This window comes from Hippoglossus hippoglossus, chromosome 21 (assembly GCF_009819705.1).
Source record: "Hippoglossus hippoglossus isolate fHipHip1 chromosome 21, fHipHip1.pri, whole genome shotgun sequence".
NCBI classification, from domain to species: Eukaryota; Metazoa; Chordata; class Actinopteri; order Pleuronectiformes; family Pleuronectidae; genus Hippoglossus; species Hippoglossus hippoglossus.
In genome coordinates, this window is record NC_047171.1 from 9,480,744 (window position 1) to 9,499,748 (window position 19,005).

Below are 19,005 nucleotides of genomic sequence, written 5' to 3' on the forward strand. Positions count from 1 at the left end.
AGATGGTTTATTTCAATCAGGAGAAACTTCAATTGAAAAATGAACATTTATTTACAATATGAAGAAAGTGATGTGATATAAATGAGTCGATTAGGCGCTTAACAACCTTGTGGTGTCCTCAAGGTTGAAAGGGGGGGACGCAGTATAGGTAACTCCCCCAGGGTCTACACAGGGGGGCTGTTTGATTCTGGAGAATGCTGAGGTTGTGAATGACATGAGTGGACACTTAATATGGAGACTGGATGTGACGGAGGAGGAAGGTCAGAGTGAATCACCGAAATGACAGCTGACAGCCAGCGAGTGGAGAACGGGTCTGGAGTTTGACAGTAACGACATGATTGGCTGATTGAGATCATGGCCAAATCTGATTGGATTACCGTAAACACCCAACAGTCAGCTGATTAGATTAGGTCAGGAGAGAGGGAGAGAGAATTGTGAATGAATCACAGAGATGGTCTTCCTGATTGAAGTTACTGAGAGAGGCTTCATATCAATAATGAAAGAACACTGGGGGATATATAGAGCTTAAATTGGGAGGAATCAAAAATAAGTGGCTGCTGAATATACTGTGGCACCACACACGTGGCTCAGAGTTGACCGAGAGATGATGGTAGCCTTTTGGATGGAGGTGGCGATGTCTGTCAGTATGAGGAGTCAAGAGGAGAAGAATACAATATATATATATATATATATATATATATATATATATATATATATTCAAAAAAGTCAGCTGCCAAAAAAAAGTGTAAACTTTAAAATGCAGGATTGCGCTGAGACTGAGGAGCATGAGGCTTGTGGGTGACAGCACAAACTAAGGCAAACAAGTTTAATTCTCCATTCAAATATGACCATTCAATGGGCCTTTTAGCTAGAAGTATTAACACTAAATTCAAAATAAGAATTAAAAATGTATCGGGGGATATTTCGAGCGGCCGACGTTCGTTATTTGTGCAGAGAAAATGCGCAGAGTTTTTTCTTCTTTTGCCGATGAGCTCACTGAATAGTCCTCTATATAGAAGAGCAGTGAAGTGGGGGTTAATGAATGAGTGTTGTTGGTTTGTTAGTTGTGTCCGTGTGCGTTTGTCCTGATGGGCGTGGTTTCAGGATACTTTCCCTCTCCACCTCTCCTGCACAAATGAGAAATGACCACCTGCTCATCAACCTCTCATCAGCAGTGGTACTTACACCCCGGCTCTTCCCTCCAGTCTTTGCTGGATCGTTCAATCTCCACTGGTTCGGCACAACCATTACACCTCCACTTACTTTTGCTCAGATATTGTGCCAGTCAGTCTGTTTGCTCCTGTGTAATACCTGTTTACCCTTGCATCACACTCACCATCCAGCCCGTGCCAGTTTACCAGCCACACTCCAGCCTCGTCTTCGTCTGCCAGTCCAGTTTGGAACCTCTGCCATGTTTAACCATCTGTCGCTCCTGGTCTCCAACGCGCCTGGTTTCAGGAACAACCCTCTTTACTCGCTAAGTCAAAGCGAGTAAAGGAGACAAAGCGAGTAAAGGAGACATATTCTGCTTCTTCAGCTTTTCCTTCCTCCAATATGTTGTACGCGTTTTGTATATGTTAACTGTCTGAAAATTTAAAGGTAGATTTCAGAAGCTTACATTTCCTATATGTGCTCTAAGCGGTTGACCAATCAGAGCAGACTGGGCTTTATTGGGAGGGTTTCAGACAGAAGCTGAAAAGAGGAGCTGCAGCAATAGACAGTAGAGGAAAGTGATGTTTTCTGATCATTAGAGCATGTTCAAATTGACGTAGGTAGGTAATAATCCATATTTTAACCAGGACCCTGATTATTAGCATACTTATAAAGTTGTTTCAAGACAGGCTTGTCTAATTGTATTTTAAAATGATTCCCTTATACGTTTAGGTGTGGATGGATTATAAGAAAACAGTTCAAAACAATAAATGCTTTTGAAGACAGACTCTCTGAGCTGCTATATCAGCCAACAGGTGTAAACACTCTTATCTACAGGGAAGATCTGACAACATGTTGCACAGCAGCATAAAATTAGGCAAGCATGAATTGTCAAGTACCTCAACTGACGCTGGTTTACATTCAAGTCAAATTAAGTTTTTATTAGTGTAAATATAGTGTAGGTCCACTTACCTCAAAAGTTAGATGAACGATAGTTACTGCTATAACTAACTATGATAAAGTGTTTTACAAGTGTTTGAAACCGTGCAGTAATTCCGCTGGCCACTTGCACGTACTGTAGTTTCTCAGCATCTACCACCAGGGGACCACAGTCATCTGCTTCCTTCACAGGCTCCTAATTAATTTCAGGATGAAGTCTGATCACTACAGTCTCCTGTGTAAACTCTGTAATTTTGGCTGCACAATGATAACTTTACAAATTGACACCTTGTGGCTGTAACACATCTCAGAGGTGAGTTGTCTCTTGTGATGTAACATTTCTTTAGCTTTAGTCTCAGAAACAACAAGGCAGCAGCTCATTTTCTCTGCTACATTCACTGCAAGAGGACACACAGATTAACGAGAGCTGGAATTTTACTCAAAATGTTAAAATCTGGGCCTTAGTGTGATTTATCAGACAGAAGAACAATCTAAACCAAGTGGAAAGCATTCCATTTGTTCTAATAAATAACTTTATGGTAATAACGTATTAGATGTTATTGATTAGTAATAACTAAGTTATTGATTAGTAATAACTAATCAATAACTTGATTACAATCCACCAGTTTGCTAAGAATAGTCGCACCCACCTCGGAGCAGCACGTCATCAGCTGCTTCCGTTAATTAACAGTGATGAGACTCAAGTAAACATGGCTCCTCCCGCTGCACGCCAGCCCGGCCAGATGACAGTTATGGAAATAAAGAGGTGGCTGAGTTGTCAGCGGGAGAACACTGTTGGTAATAAAGTTGACTTCCTTGAAAGGACAAACTGTTGGAATCAGTGAGTGAGCTGTATTTTTAGTTTGCTACGGATCTGTTCATCTTTATTTTAGATTGTTTTCTTTCGAACCAAATAAAAGGAAGTTGAAACAGCATTAAACAATAGAAACTGAAACTGAGTTGCGCAGGCTCGATTGAATGTAGTCTTTGCCTCTGACGAGATAATGCTAACAAGGAAGTACATTAGGTGTATTTGAACTAGTACTGCACTTGGTTGGTGATACTGGGAGTAATACCATAATGATATTACAGTTCAACAACATTGATTTTTCAACTGAACTGAAAACACGCTGCTGTCAGATCAGAACAAATCTGTACAAGGTAACAAAGACATTTGGTTCAATCTTTAAGGGATGGAAATCTTTAAATTATTTATCTTCTCACTAGTCTCTGGGAGTGATGTCCAAAAAAACATGTTGCTTTTAATGGCACCTGTTGTGTAAAAATGACTTTTACTGTTAATGCCCATCAGAGACTAGATAGGCTGTTAGAGAACTCACATCACCGTCATCAGTAACGAGGCCTCGGCCTGATACACACTCCTTTATTTCTCCCTTGCTTCCACACAGTGGCAGCTGTTGACTGTAAATTACACCACGTGCACCTCGAATGTACTCAATTCATGTTTCACACCCAGCATTGATTCAGCGGTAATTGTATATCGACCATGATGACGCGGCAACGGCTTCGACACACGAGCTTCGGGAGCTCATTCTTTCTTAGCGACGATGGATTGCCAGGTGCGAGGTCGCCCCGGCCGCTGTCAGCACGGTCAGAGCATCACTTCCAGTTTCAAGGACGTTGGAGGGCGAGGAAGGCGGAGTTGCTCATTTCTTCCCAGAAAACAAAGAAAGGCTAAAGAGGGATACGGCAGCCACCTGACAGAGGAGAGGGGATTGTCATTCAGTAGGCGTCTGATGTCTGTCAGGCAGTTCTCCTCCACTGCAGATGTGACGCAAACATGCACTCCTCTTTCTCCACACTCCGCTGTGTCATCCTCCTCCCCCTCTTCCTCCTCTCTACTTTCCTTTCCCTCCTTCCCTTTCCCCCCTTCTGTCTTTCTTGCTGTTTTCTCTGCATGCCTCTTCTCCCTCTGTGGGCTTTTTTCTTTCTTTCCCTCCATCCACTTTCCCTCTCCCACTTCTTTCTTCCTCTCTCTATCTCTCAGCCGAGATGAGTGGGTGGAGTGCAGCATTGTGCCCTGGAGATTGTTGTGCCATCCGCTTTTCAGACGGGCGAGACCCTGCATGTGAGCAGACTGTGTGTACACGCATGTGTGTGTCTGTGTGCGTGTGTGTTTCCTTGCAGAGCCCCTTACACAACGAGAAAAATGGACATTCGCTTTTACTGGGCTTAAATAAATGATCCAAGTTACTGGTTCATCGTCGCCCTGCAAATATATATAAATCTTACTTAGAACGTGACAGCTCATTTTCTATTTCAGCGGCTTTCTCGCGTTTCTAGATTTTGTTTTCCGCCATTTTTTTCCTTTTATTTTTCTTTCTGATTAAGTTTCCTTTTCTTCCCTCGTCCGCCCCCCCCTTTTCCTCTTATTCTTCCATTCCTCTCCATGTCAGCTCAGAGAGAATTATATCCCCCTTGCCTCTCCACCATGTATCTTCTCACTTACCCTGCTTGTTTCCCCCTCTCCTCCTCCTCTCCGTCTCCACCTCCTCCTCCTCCTCCTCTTTGGCCATTTTTAGACCGTAAATCCCATCCTCTCCTACAGTGAGTGCCTGGATGTGTATGTAAGTATGTGTGTTGAAAGAGATAGTATGGGATATATACACACACACACACACACACACACACACACACACACACACACAGGGGCACAAAAGCTGAGCCACTCACCTTCTCAACCCTCAATACTTTAAATTCTTAAACACACTGACTGTGATATGACACCATCACTTGTGCACCACTGAAAACAAACCAGTATCTGCTGAAGCTATATCTTTTTCCCCGTGTCTTTAACATTAATATTTAAACCGAAAAGTAAAACCACAACAAGCAGCCTGGTCGGAGATGTGGTTGGAGCGCCTGAATTGTTTTGATCAATTGGCTCATTGGCTGTGTAATTGTTTTTTATAATTAACCACACTGGTTTGTTTAACTGATCTAAGACGATAATATCTGTCAATCATATCTTCCTAAATCCATGCAAATCAACACACATTATCTGATCATAACCTTATTCCAGTGTTAACGCCCATTGACGTTTTGCTCCAAAAATGTAGTCACAAATAAAACTGTAAATCAGTTATTATATTCACAATTTGAGCTACTTGTTTATTTTTTGAGTTTAAGTCTTCTTACATTGACAGCTATGGTCAACGTGCCTCACAATCTGAAACATTTACTTTAAAGGTGAGCTGTCTGTTTCTACTCGGGATTTCCTTGTTCAGTTTTTCCTTATATAAATGGGATAATTTGACTTCAATTCGATGCCAAAACATCGCAGGCAAACTTTAAAAGCGTTAAGACAACATTGGCTATCAAACAGCAGCGAGAGAACACCCCCATTAACCTTCAATTACATCTGTACATGAAAGACAAAGAAATAAGGAAATACCCCCCATCGTGACATTTTTCAATGCATAATTCAGATGAATTATTCTTCCAGCACGGACCATTTACCCACTTTAATGCATCCTGATGAGATGAAGCATATTTAACTCTGCCAAGTAGGTTATGTTTTCTTTGCTGTTTGTCTTTTACCAGGATTATGCATAAACTACTAAAGTGATTTTATTGAAACTAAGGTTGGGTATGGGCCAAGGAAAAACCCATTAATTTTTGGAACAGATTAGACAAGGATCTGGCAGTATTGGCAGATCTGGCATTTTCTTTCCATATCTTTTTCTTTTCTTTCCATATCCATAAGGGCATTAGCGTTGGTGACGGTATGGGCTCACAAGTCCCCCTCCAGTTTGTTACTGGCTTTGCTGGTTCTATAGAAATCTGACCCATTTGATGTACAACTGGAATAACCACTATCGGAAGTGTTGAGCCTAAAAGTAAAAGGATGTTTCTGAATTCAGAGGGACCATTGATGTATCTTTGCAAAGCAACAACAGAACAGATACTTTGATTTAAGCCACAACATGCAGAATAGAATCACTGTGATGTCATATCTACTTCATGTAAATTGCAAGGTTCTTTGAAAAATATTAAAGAGAAATACATAGTAATATTGAGTCAAAGATAGAATCATACATGTATCACATCTGAAATCCATTATAAATCTCTATATAATAAAAAACTCCTATGACCCCAAAATACCTCTGATCCTGGCAAATTATATTTCAGAACCACAGAGTAGAGTCTGCCATCTGTATTTCTACTGGCCTCCCTCCAGAACGCTGCCAACCATACACCTGGGTCCTAACCAAATCAATCTGGCCACACAATTAGAAAGCACAGAATGGTCCATAATTAGAACTGAATTAATTGAAATGCATCCCAAACAAACCAGGGCTTCACAGTAGGAAAAACTGTGAGCTCTCTGTACGGTGAAGAGAAATATGTTTCAGGTGACTGGATGTGGTGCAGAAACCTCTTCCAGATTTTGTAGAAGAGTGTGAACTCGTGTTTTTCATATCTCTGCATCTCTAACAAGTGGCAGGTGACTGAAGGTAAATGTTGCACAGAAGAAATTGGGTTTTAAGAGAAAGTCGATCTCCTCAAATATCTGTTATTTTTTTATTATTTGTTTTTAAATAGTGACTTCTGCTCTTAAAATGTACAATATGAATAAACTTAAAGGTCCAGTGAGTAGGATGTAGAGGATCACAGTATTTATTATGCTTTCATTTGTGTATAATCACCTTAAATGAATGTTATTTTTGTTACCTTAGCATAAGCCCTTTAAATATTCATTGAAAGTGGGTCCTCTTCCACGGAGTCCGCCATGTTGCATCGCCATGTTGCTACAGTAGCCTAGAACAGACAAAGCAAATACGGGCTCTAGATTGATTTTGCCATTTTTACAAAACTAAACCATACACACTCAACCTTGAACTTACCTAATTACTTAAAAAATGTTGATAGTTTTCTTGATGGTGGTGGGATTTGGTTAAAATCGAAGTCTTCTCTCCTGTGATGTTTTATAGAGAAACAGCAGAAGTCTACATGTGTTTGCAATATTCTCAATGTTTTCAGAGTTGGTATTCTTTTCCATACACACCTCCAAGACCAGGTGCAGCAGGCTTGGGTATGTGTCCTTTCGTCCGCCCCATCCATCCCTCCATCAAGTCATCATCTTGCCTTGACAAGGTACATGTATCACTTAGCCCTGGGCTGTCAGGCCTTTCCCATAAGCCACTGCAGCTTGGAAGATTAATGGCTGCCCTAATGTGACACAGACACCGCACTAATAGCTGGGCCTGCAGACACACCTCTCACAGAATCCACAGGAAGATAAAACCTGCGATAGTTTTGGATGTTTTGTTGTTCACCTTTGGTAGAAACCCTGCACAGAGACTTCACCTGCTCAACACCTGGTTCTGTCTTGTTATTCACGTCTGGTTTTTTTTCCGTTCAGCTGCAGGTTTTGCAGACTTAACGTACTGGTTTTACTTCAGTGCTGTGACAGTGATTTTCAATCCTGTTGTAAGAAGGTCAAAGCAAAGGTCGTCCCTCCAGCCACTGAGGAAACTAATCAGTGCATTAATTAGACATCTGTTGGACACATCTGTTAAGCACATTGACCTTTAAACAGGAAAAAACTAAGATGTTTAAAATATTTAAGCAAAAGTCATGAAGAGGTTGGAGGCACGTCTTGTGGTTGGAGGGTCATTGGTCTGAATCCTTGAAAATGCATTAAGGAAATGAACGAATGAGTTCTCCTCATCCTGCTCTCGACGGCTACTTGCAAGGTGCCTTCTGCCAACACACTGAGCCCTCATCTGTTTTGGATGCAGTGGGTGGGGAGCGATAATGTATACTGCACCCTTCAGCAACAGATTCTAATTTAAAGTCTGAAACTAAAATTATATTCACCAACAGAAGAGATGTTTTTTTTTTTTTACCCTTTAATTATCTAACATCAAGTTGATATTATCTTGTAAAAAAACAGATTTGATTTTTAAACCACATTTGGAGTTTGGCTCTATGTGTCAGTCTGTTGGTAGGTCCACCACTTTGTGTCGGGCTGAATCTCTAAAGGATGCACAGCAGTGAGTTTGATACCTTTACTCATGTTCTCTATGGAATAAATAGTACGTTTGGTTAACTAGTTAGTTTTCATGAAGCTGTGATCTGGTCAAAATTTGGTATTTAAATTCTCAGAATGTTAGCATGCTAGCACGGTTAGCTAAAATAGTGACCACAGTAAATATCACTCTGCCAATCAGCATTACCAGAGCTCTGCTGTGCCCAAGTACAGCTTATGGAGCAGCTAGCATGGATGTTACGGTGTGTTCGGACCAAACGTGAAGCACATTTTCCCCTCACATTATTTGTGTGATTATGGCCACTTTATTTGGTTGTGTTAAATGACTGGAGAAGGCAGCTAACACCTTTGCTAACTTTGTTTTTAGTGAAGTGCGACCCATAGATGGAATGACGTAACGGTATACTTATTTTCAGACCTTAACCTCATATGCCTTTTCTTTAAGTCCTCCTTTTTTCCCTCTCACTGTTAAGTAGGCTACATGAGTTAAATCACATGAATCTGGCTGCAAACAGATGGGGACAATAAGTTTGTCCTCGATTTCGGAACTGTGACGGCATTTTGGGACAAGGCATCATTCATTTTTCACCAAGGTGACAGGTCTCTGGCTTGGATTCACAGCTATTTGCATTTTTATTAACTTTGCATGCAATCACACCATGGGAAAAATTAGCCTTGTGTTTGGTCTGACCTATATTTAGATAAATGAAGATGGACAACGGGTCTCCACGTCCTCCCACTTTCCAGAAATGAAGCCTAAATATGTCCGTTATGAACTCTGCTATCTTGGGTTTGGAGCCAGAGTCTGTGCAGTAGCCATCGGGGAATGGAGCCACGCTCGACCAATCACAAGTCAGCCTCAGCTGTCAGTCGTGATGTCATGCTCCATTTTCATAGCACCAAATAAGTATTTAAAACCAAACTTAACGGAAAAAATAACCCTTGATGACCAATACTACAACTAGCTAGGGGGCGATTCAGATACTTTGGAGCTGTCCATATTTATATAAAGACTATTGTCTGACCTCAGTATTAGATTTGTTTCATGACTGGTCAGAACTGTTTCAGACTTTATTTTAGGAGAGAAATGGACAAAAGGAGACGGTCGATATTTCCTTTTTGATTCTGTTCTGTTTTGTTGCTGTCATATTCATTCACAAAACAAAATGACTTTCAGAAGACATCTGGGGAGGCAGCTAACAGATTTCTGAGCTATAAACAGACAACTAATTTGTTTAAGTAATCACTTACTGCCCCCGTGGAGCAACAGTTAACGCAGTAATTTAACTTTTGAGATTAGTAACGAGGCGACAGTTTGGCACAGGTGAGTGACTGTGTATGACCAGGTCCCTCTTGAATATTGCTATGAATAATAATGTCGTCTCAGTCATTTGGGAGTAATTAAATAAATGAATGCTTATTAGCCACCTCCTTGTTTCTGAGTGTGCATGCAATGAGTTCATTAAATCTCCCTAAAGGAATTTACGGAGGGAGAGCTGCCTCTTAATGGTTGAATAAGGGCCTATTAGGTGTGTTTATAATGCTTTGTGGATTATACTCTTTGTTATAAAGCATAATCTGTCCCAAGTATGTGACAGTCAATTACCAAGACGTTGACTTAATGAGGATGATCATTTTGTCATTTCAGGTTGCTCCCTCCCTCTCTTCTTTTTTTTTTCTGCTTGAGTGAGCTCAGGCGACCGTCAATTTAAAATCACACGCGGCGTATTGTGTGTCCACGTGTAACAAAGCGCCGCGGAGACAGCACCTCATTCTCCTCATTGTGTCAGATACTTATTCTAACAAGGCGCCGCAGACATCCCGCCTGTCATTCAATTGCACCTTGATGAGTTGTTTTACATTTCTTCCTGCATTTTGATGTTTTCTGCCGCGATTCCTGCAGCGTCGCTCAGTCATGTTGGCTCAGCCGCCTCATCGAGAGTCTTTTCTGTAATACAACGTGACGGTTCCTCTCTGCCTCTTCTAATAAGGATTCTGCTGTTACATGTGCAGGGAAAGGGAGATGTCTGATTCATCTGTTGCCTTTTTTTTTTTTCTGTATTCAAGTTCATATCTCGGCTGCTGGGAATCAGAGGAGAGGGACTCGTTTTATGATTCTCAGGTTTGTGTGTTTTCCTTTTATAAAATATGACCTTCAACCAAAGTCTCTGCAGTTACGCAATCCCCCGAACATTCTATTAATCACAATGGAAAAACTGCAACACATCCTTCAGCTGTAATCCTCCAGGTTTAGCAGGATGCACAACTGTTGTTCTACACAATAACTATTTGATATTTGTGCAGACAGACGCAATGAGGGAAAGTTTTACTCTCGTTGGAAAGTAAATCTTGTTTAAGCTCCTCGCTCGGCAGAATTTAAATACTAAAATTATATTATTAATATAACATTTTGAAATGGTAACTTTTCAACTTCTGCTCTCAGTTTTCAGGGTTTTTTTTGTTTCAATCTTTTGGTTCCTGGAAAAGCAAAAGGGTTCATGATTTATTTACTGTATCACATTTACAGGACTTTTTTTTTCTTATATGACACAACATAATTTACTAAATGTTTTTGTGTCTACATTGTATCGGGCTTAATATGAAAGTATCTTGTAGTGTGAGTGAAGGGATAGAAACTATAACGGTAAATATATGATGGAAGAAAAAACTTTCTGCAACTCCAAAGAATTTAGTTTAAAAAAAAAAGGCCGGATTGACCAAAGTTGAGCTTTAAGTATAATGTACATTATATCTGTTTTAGAGTTGAATATTTGTATAATATAAGAATATTCTTATTGTTCTGGTCGGGGTCGTCAGGTTTAAAAAAATGGTGATTGGTTAACATTTATTAAAATGCTAATGGTTGCGTCTGATGCAGGTGGCATCACAGACAATGTCAGGAGTTGAAACAAATCTGACGTCAGTGTCTGGATCTTGCCTTTGTACGCGGATTTCTGGGTCAACATGTTTTCACTGTTGATGCTGGACTGAAATAGATTCACAGTAGTTAGAGAAATAAGTACATGAGATCAAACCTGTTAAAACCACTATAGACTGGGATCACGTTCAGCCTTTTGAAGCTTGTGTGGATTAAGTTGATTTACATTCCAGTCAGTCGGTGAGTTGAGACATTGTGATGCAAGCGTGACTAGAACAGGCGATCGTTTCATGAACTCTTAAGTCCCTCAGATCTCTCCGATGTTGGGTCCATACGTGAGTGAACCATATATAAGTATTAATTTATCAGAATTTGACATAAGCTGCAAATTAAACCATGGAGCTCAGTGCTTTGAATTCATGAATGAAGCGATATTGACTTCTTGAGCTGTGGTCCGTGTGTGTGTGGAGGCCGCCATGTTTTTTACAGTAGTCCAGTCTGGACAAACTAAATACCTTTTGAGTTTTTAGGACAACTGAAGGCTATCACTGGTTCTCGTTCATGTTTGGAAGGGGAGGGTGAGGTGAGGGGTATTCAGCTGCATCATGCAACTTCACCACTAGAAGTCACTAAATTCTACACACTGAACCTTTAAGTCTTCTTCTAATGCATTTCAGTTAGTTCTACTTCCTGCTATTGATCAGTCTCCCGCCAGTTTTTCTGGTCACCTGTTTGCATTGATATAATCTGACATCCTTGTATTTATCCCCCCCGTGGTTCACTTCCTGTTTGACAGATTGTCTTCGTTCTGCAGACTAGCTCGTGTGTGTGACGTCTGCCCGTTTTTTGACCTTGATTATTCCCTTAATCCTCTGAGGCTTTGTGAAGTTTATCTCCTTTGTCTTTTGCCTGCTGCTCCTCTGCCTTGTTGCACTGTCAGTTTTTGTTCATCGCAATTATTCATAAAAGTAAACTTTGGAACTTTTTGTGTTATCCTTGATATTGAATCAGAATATGACCCATATTCCATTTTTCATCCGTGTACCTTGGCACATCGGGGTTAACTCAGTGTTAAATTACCATTAATCTACTTTGATGTTCACATTGTTGCCCGTATGCCAATATCCTAACTGAATGTTAAGCGCTTGTAAGAAAACATTTTCCCTGCGGGGATCTTTTTGGGTTCTGAACTTAACTAGTCCAATCATGTCCCCCTGAGGGTTCGTCCTCTGAGCAGCGCAAACATCGACTCCATGAGGGCGTCCATCCTCCATCTGTGTCTCACACAGCCTCATCTCAGGCTTAACAACCTCCCTCTCATTCCAAACAAAGGTTAACACAATGATTATGTTTACTCTTTAGAGCGTCTGGCAGGGTTAGATATGCCTCAAGTAGTGTCCTTGCCCCAGGAGTGAAGTAGACATGCTGCATAATACCAAACATATTGAGGAGTAAATATCTTGTATGTGTATCTTGGTGTAGAGTTTGCTCATCATGGTTTATTTATTTTTTAGAGCTGACCTGTGTTTCTGCTGCTGAGACATGAGCTGTGTTGAAAGAACCGGCCTTAAACAGAACAGTGTTTGACATGGATTTCTTCATTTTTGTATGTATGTATGTATGTATGTATGTATGTATGTATGTATGTATGTACAGGTCATAAACCCTGCCTCCTCCATGTTAGCAGATGGGAGACAGACTAGATTGCAGCTTGGGACTCTTTTTTTTTCTGTCCAACCCCCAAAAATAACGAAGCCTGACCCAAACCCGACAGGCTTTCTGTTTTTTGTGCATTTACCTGACCTCAGCCCCATGCAGTTAATATCTGCAGTGGAAAATGGCGTAATCGGCGTAAGATGGCAGTGTTCAAATCTGGGATGTTTTGGCTTCCTTTCCGGATAGTGGGAGGAAGTGGAGACGCTTTGTCCATCTTCAGTCTGTGGTACATATAGCTCCAGATTTCAGTGTGAGTGAGGAATGAGAATCACAACAGGGAACATCCCAGCTGCAGAGATAAAACGGATCCGCCTGAAAAGCGGGCAGAGCGAGCAGAAAGAACAGACTGATAGACGAGGGAGAGGATGGAGGATATTAACTCCACCTGACCATGAACAGATTGATAAACTGTCCACTACAGAGAACGCACAAGTTTAATATGTTGTGTTGATGGTGCAGTCGCTCCTTGTACATTCTATCTTATGTTAATGATGGCATGAGTGTGTCATAAACTAAAGTTAGTGTCACCACTCAGTCAAATACATTGTTACGGTGCAGTGAGGCTTGTAATGAGAAGAGAGGAGGAGAGAGCATCCACTGTGAACTCATTAAAAAATATAAACACACAGTTATGATTTTATCACAAATATTGATCATTACTTTTTGTTTTACCCCATTTACATTAACTGTCTGTTAGAGGAAGAGGAGTGTGGAGGAGCTGAAGGAAAGAGGACCGCGTGTTCTGTAAACCATCTTATATAAAAGGATAAATATATATTAAGTCTTTAAATTCCTCTACATTATTTTGGTTGCTTAAGTTGTTTAAAAACTGCCTCTCCTTGTTTGTCATTTATCATTTTAGAGAGAGGAAGAAATGCGTCCAGATCAAGACGAGGAGTTGTATTTACATTTATTATGTTATTATCTCATTGGACTTTCAGGATTATTGATTTCTTTAGTGTGCAAATATAATTACTGAACATGTGGCAGAGCTGAGGCTAAATGCCACAGCAGGACAGGAAAGAGAAGGTAGAGAAGTGAAAAGAGAGGTCGTAGTTAATTCTGCATATAAAATTGTGAATGAGGACAGTAAAGCTGTAGTTTTATTTTTTTTTTAATTATATTTTCTTTATGCATCCAGATCAAGTTCTCTGTTGAGACACACTATTTGACATTAATTAACAGATACCTGTGTGAAACTATAGGGACGTACTTTCCCAGGAAGATGACCTGTGAAAAGCTTTCTTACTTAGATGTGAATTCAGTTCATCAGAACCCTCCCGTGCAGACAGAGATATCACATAAGCAGAGGTGTTGGAGGAAGTGAACCGAATGAGTTACTGGCAGATGGGAGAATGTTGGATCGTAAATCAGCCTCTCCGGGACTTTCTGAGGTGTGTTTACCTTTTCTGCCTTAGCTATTTTACGAGGTCATACCATCGCTGTATTTTATAAAAAAAATGTATTATACTTATACAGTTATCTACTTTGTTTCTCCCTTTTATAAATAGATTTGTTTATACAGATTTATCCACTTTATTTGTTTAACCTCTGTTAATGCTCTCTGATTTTAAATTGTTTTATTTTAATTTGGTTTGTGTTTTTTTTTAAAAGCCTCTTAAACGTACGTCTGTGTATGAAATGTGCTTAGTAATAAAACTGCCTCGTCTAAATTAGTCCAGCCCACAACATATTGTTTTTAAATGTATTTTGCTGTAATAGTATAAAACTTTATCTCTGAATTTTGACCATCAGACAGATTTTATAGCCTTGTTTTGATCGTCTGTCTCCTCTGTGCAGTGAATAAAACTCATCTGAACCAGCCACAGAATTGGACCTGATGGAATTTTATATTCTTCCATAAAAAATGCCATGTTGGCAACTCGGGAGCAATGTTGTTTAAAATCCGTTTAAAAGTTTTTCTCATTTCAAAAAGAGCTGTATTCGTTTGGAGTTTTCATGCAATTTTAGCTTCAGCAAGATGGGTTGCAGTTGCATATTATAAATGAGAAACCCTACTTTTGCCGGCGTCTGTCTGAAAGTGAAAGGACACATGCTTTCAGGACTTTAAAGAGTTTAAGGTGGCAGAGCAAATGCAATTTAGGGGGCGAGGCTCCGAGGTTCAGATCGAAATCCAAACGGACAAATTGAGGCAGCTGTAGCTCAGGTCATAGAACGGGTTGGCCCTTAATTGCAAGAAACGTGGTCCACATGTCCAAGTGTCCTTGTTAAGCAAGACACTGAACCTCAATTACTCCTGACAGATGACAGGGGGGGGGAAAGTGGGTTGCTTTGGTCGTGGATTGTCTGCCAACATAATCCTATTTAAAGGCGTCAGGGGTGAGACACTCAGGTTGTAACCGGACAAAGATCTGCTTTTTTAACGAGAGGAAAAATGTGATGGTGTTAATCCCGGGGACCTAGTAAGAGTGTGTTTATGTCTGTGTGAGTTTTACTGATGGTTCTGAGAATATCTCCAAAGTTCAGCGTGCGCTCGGGGCTCGCCGTCTCATGCCCAGCGTCATCAGGCTGACAGTTTCTCACTCACACACGCTGCAAAGGACAGAGAGCACGAGTGGCACAATGATATGTTTATTGAGAGGCTTTGGATAATAGAAAAGGTGGTGGCTGCTGCTGGAATGTCACAACCATCGACGAAAAACATGGACATGGACTCCCTAATCTAGACACACACACACACACTCGCACACACACACGCACACACTCTTCATTCCCTTCACTCGAGAAGAAAGAACTTACAGCAAAATGCACAGGACGAGACAGTATCACAGTTTCTACGAGCTCATTTCTACATGGAAAAATGTCACAGTATACACACGTATGAGGGAGATTTTCTTCATAGGCACAGCAAAAGCAATAAAATGTATTAAATCTCAACAACGACAAAATAACGATTTAGAAAATAAAAACATCTTCAGGAAATCCTCTGGCGCCCAGATGGACTGAATGTTTACACTGGATTTGAGGTGGGAACATCTGCCTTCTGCGGCCCCCCCGCAGGGTCTCGAGCTAAAGGTCGCACTCATAGCAAAAGGAGAAAATGGTGTACGGGCCCATGCATAAAAAGATGAAAGGACAGAAAAATGTCTGCATGTGTTTTCTCATTCCTGCTCCAGAGTAAGGACTCAGTTCATCTGGAAACCTTCCCACTGTATACGTCTTTATATGATCTCTTCCTTTACATATACACATTTAGGGAATCGCAGAACTTGGGACCAGAACATTTAATATAAATGTAATCCCAGGTCAGTCAGAAGAATGGCTATTAGAGTGTTTTTAGTCAACATACAGCTCCACGTCCAGCGGCTTTTTGAAATTTTACGAGTAGATAACATACAGACAATATCACGGAACGTCACTTGAGCTGTTTCTTTTTTTTTTTATGTTGCTCTTCTTCTATATTTGCAATTCAAGTTCAGAAAGTTCACTGTGCTGTCTCGTCTGCGCAGAGTTCTTGACAAGTCCGCTAAATATATAACAAGGTAATCATCGATAATTTAGCAGCCCCCCCCACTCCTCTTCTCGTCAAGCTGACACAACAAGAACAAGGAAAATCTTGTGTGCAGACGCCCCCCCACTTAGGTTTGCTTTTTTAAATAACATCTATCATAGCAGCTGGATTGTGGGAAAGCACGGTAGCTCTGTGACGGGACGTAGCTCGCACCGGAGCCTTGTACGTTAAATGAGTGCTGCTGAGTGGTAAGCTGGTGTTTGTCATTTGTGTGAAGGGGACACACGCATGTTTGTTTCACTAGAGGAACTAGGTTTGGTTGTTGGTTATTTTGTCAGTACTCTACAGGAGCCTCAAGGATCCACAGTAAAACAAGGAAGCACCGAGGCAATGAGCAGTTAGACGACCCAAAAAATAACATCTTAAAAACTGAAGAGTATTGCTGGCATTTACAGTCAGTTCCCACATGACTGCTACAATAGAAAAACTAATCTAACTCATGATTGCTTTAAATTAGAATTTTAAATGTCCCATTTTATTCTGTTGGATTTCCATTCGTGATATTTCGCAAAAGTGACGTAGTTACACTAAAAGCTGAATTTAACTGAATCTGAGTTCTCGTCAGACTGAACCCTGATTGGCTGAAAAATCAAACTCTCATTCGAATGAGGTAAATCTGCTGGTGGAGGTTCCACCCATGCCACATACAATACATGGTCCTGATTGGCCACATTGTAGTGCCTCCTATAATGAGCCAATCAGAATCAATTCAAGGTGTGATGTGTTTTGCTAGTTATGCTGCGTTCATGTGACATCATAGTTATCAGGTTCCCACTTGTACAAGTTGATTCATATTATTATCCAAGTAACTGAGTTATTATGCTGTTATATAATATATATATAATATAAATATTTGATGTATTTGCCTGAATACGTCTGAAAACCAGAACAGACATGCACATCTCCTACCAGCCTAGATCTGTCATAAACAACACTGCCCTCTTCGACTCTTTATAACATGGACAATGCATTAGTCTAAAAATGGACCCACAGAGTCCATGTTCAAATATAACAGCACATGACCCTACAGTCCATTAACTAATGGTTGGCTGCTTAACGGAGCTTTTAGGTAATCTTGGTCAAATTATATGATCATGTCATTTCTACCAGGTCCATGTGCTAATGGGAGCCATCACTGGTAATCATATCACACGAGCCAGACCAATTACAGGTCGTCAAACTGGTTTTGAAATTGGTGACATCTTTTAAATATAATTGTGAAGAATGCACATTACTGTCACCAAAGAAATTCTGAATTCGTGATATTTACGTAACGTGACGCTGTTTTTGTTTTTCTTTGATAGAATCTCATGGTCCCGGGTCTGAATGTCCTGCTCTGTGCTACTGGCTGAATGAGCTACAGTACCACAGTGATGCTATTGCTTCACATACGGCAGATCATAATAAACGCTGGACACTCAGTGGCAGTGTAAAAAGCAACAACACACACATCCAACAGATACAGCGATGGGATGGCACGTGGTGGAAGGGTTTTCAGCCAAATCTGGTCAGTTTGAGATAAAACTTTTCATCTTCACAGCTAAAATGGTTAATCACAGTGGCAATGGCGTTATGGCTGTGTGTTATATCTTTGCGTGTGTGTGTAGGAGTGTTTTCCTGAATGAGAGACAGACATGCTGTGTGCTTGTTTAGATAAGCCTGGGCCTGGATATACAGTACTGCATCCAATGTTTGAGAGTGAGTGTGTCAGCTCGGCAGATGGAGTTTGATTCTCACCACTGGGAAATCTCAATCCCACAATGCACTGGGAGCGGCGCCAAATGAGGAAGCAGAAGCAGACGCAGCAGCAGCAATGAGGAACCAACACAGCTTGAATTATGGAAAAAATTTGATTTCCCTCACTCTCCTTTCTGTTGCTGTTCCTCCTGGACCGGCCATTGTTGTGCTATCTTTGATTTGGGTCTATAGCATGAGTCGATGCTTAACTCGTGCATAAAGCACAAACACATTTATCACAGGCGCAGTAAAACCGATTAACACTGATCACAAAGGAAAACCGGGACAGACTCAGAGCAAGGTGGGGATTGGTTCCGCCTCCTTCCATTTTCTTTGTTTCTGAGCAGACAAATACAGAAACGTGTCATTGTCAAGTCTACAGAGGAAATCGTTCCAAATCTGCCCTACTTTTACTCTTCTGTATTTCAGGGTTTTCCCGTATCCCCCTTCAGTCTGTAGGAATGTCTTTTGTTGGATTGCTGAGTTGAAGAGGGACAAAGGACAGAGGAGCTGATGATGACGTTTTCCCAGCATCCTCACAACACAGCTTATCACACACAACTACGACCAGCAGTTAACATGAGGACTCAGTACAGCAGTAACCAGTAAAAGCACAAGGGTGTTACAAAAAGAACAAGGTGCTCCCAGTAAAACGGGAGGGGATGGAAACATGAGCTGCGAAAACCATTACGATGTGTCAAAGCAAAGTGATGACATCATATTCCTCCGCCCACAGCAAGTTGGGTTCAGATCTGAAGAATCTAATAATTTTGATGGTGTATGAGTATGTGTTTGTGAGGGTTTGACCGACATGTGATTTTGCAGCTAGTATAGAACCAGAATTTTGCTTTTTAATCTATTTCCATACTCAAACAAGAATTTAATGTAATAATAATTAAATAACTGCATTGTAAAACCTCTGAAAAACGATTTAAGTATTTTGAAACTCTTTATTGAAATCCAGAGTAATGACATTAAGGCAGAGTGGAGCAGGTGTCATTGTGGGTTTTTTGAATACGTCAACGTAGTTTCTCT

At 40.7% G+C, this 19,005-nt stretch overlaps 1 long non-coding RNA gene across 1 annotated transcript; it reads left to right on the forward strand.

Moving 5' to 3' along the window:
• Positions 1-538: 538 nt before the first annotated feature.
• LOC117754664 lies at positions 539-18,983 on the forward strand. Its single transcript, XR_004612476.1, has 3 exons — positions 539-550; positions 14,900-14,903; positions 18,328-18,983. It is a non-coding gene; the product is annotated as an uncharacterized LOC117754664 (long non-coding RNA).
• Positions 18,984-19,005: the final 22 nt, after the last annotated feature.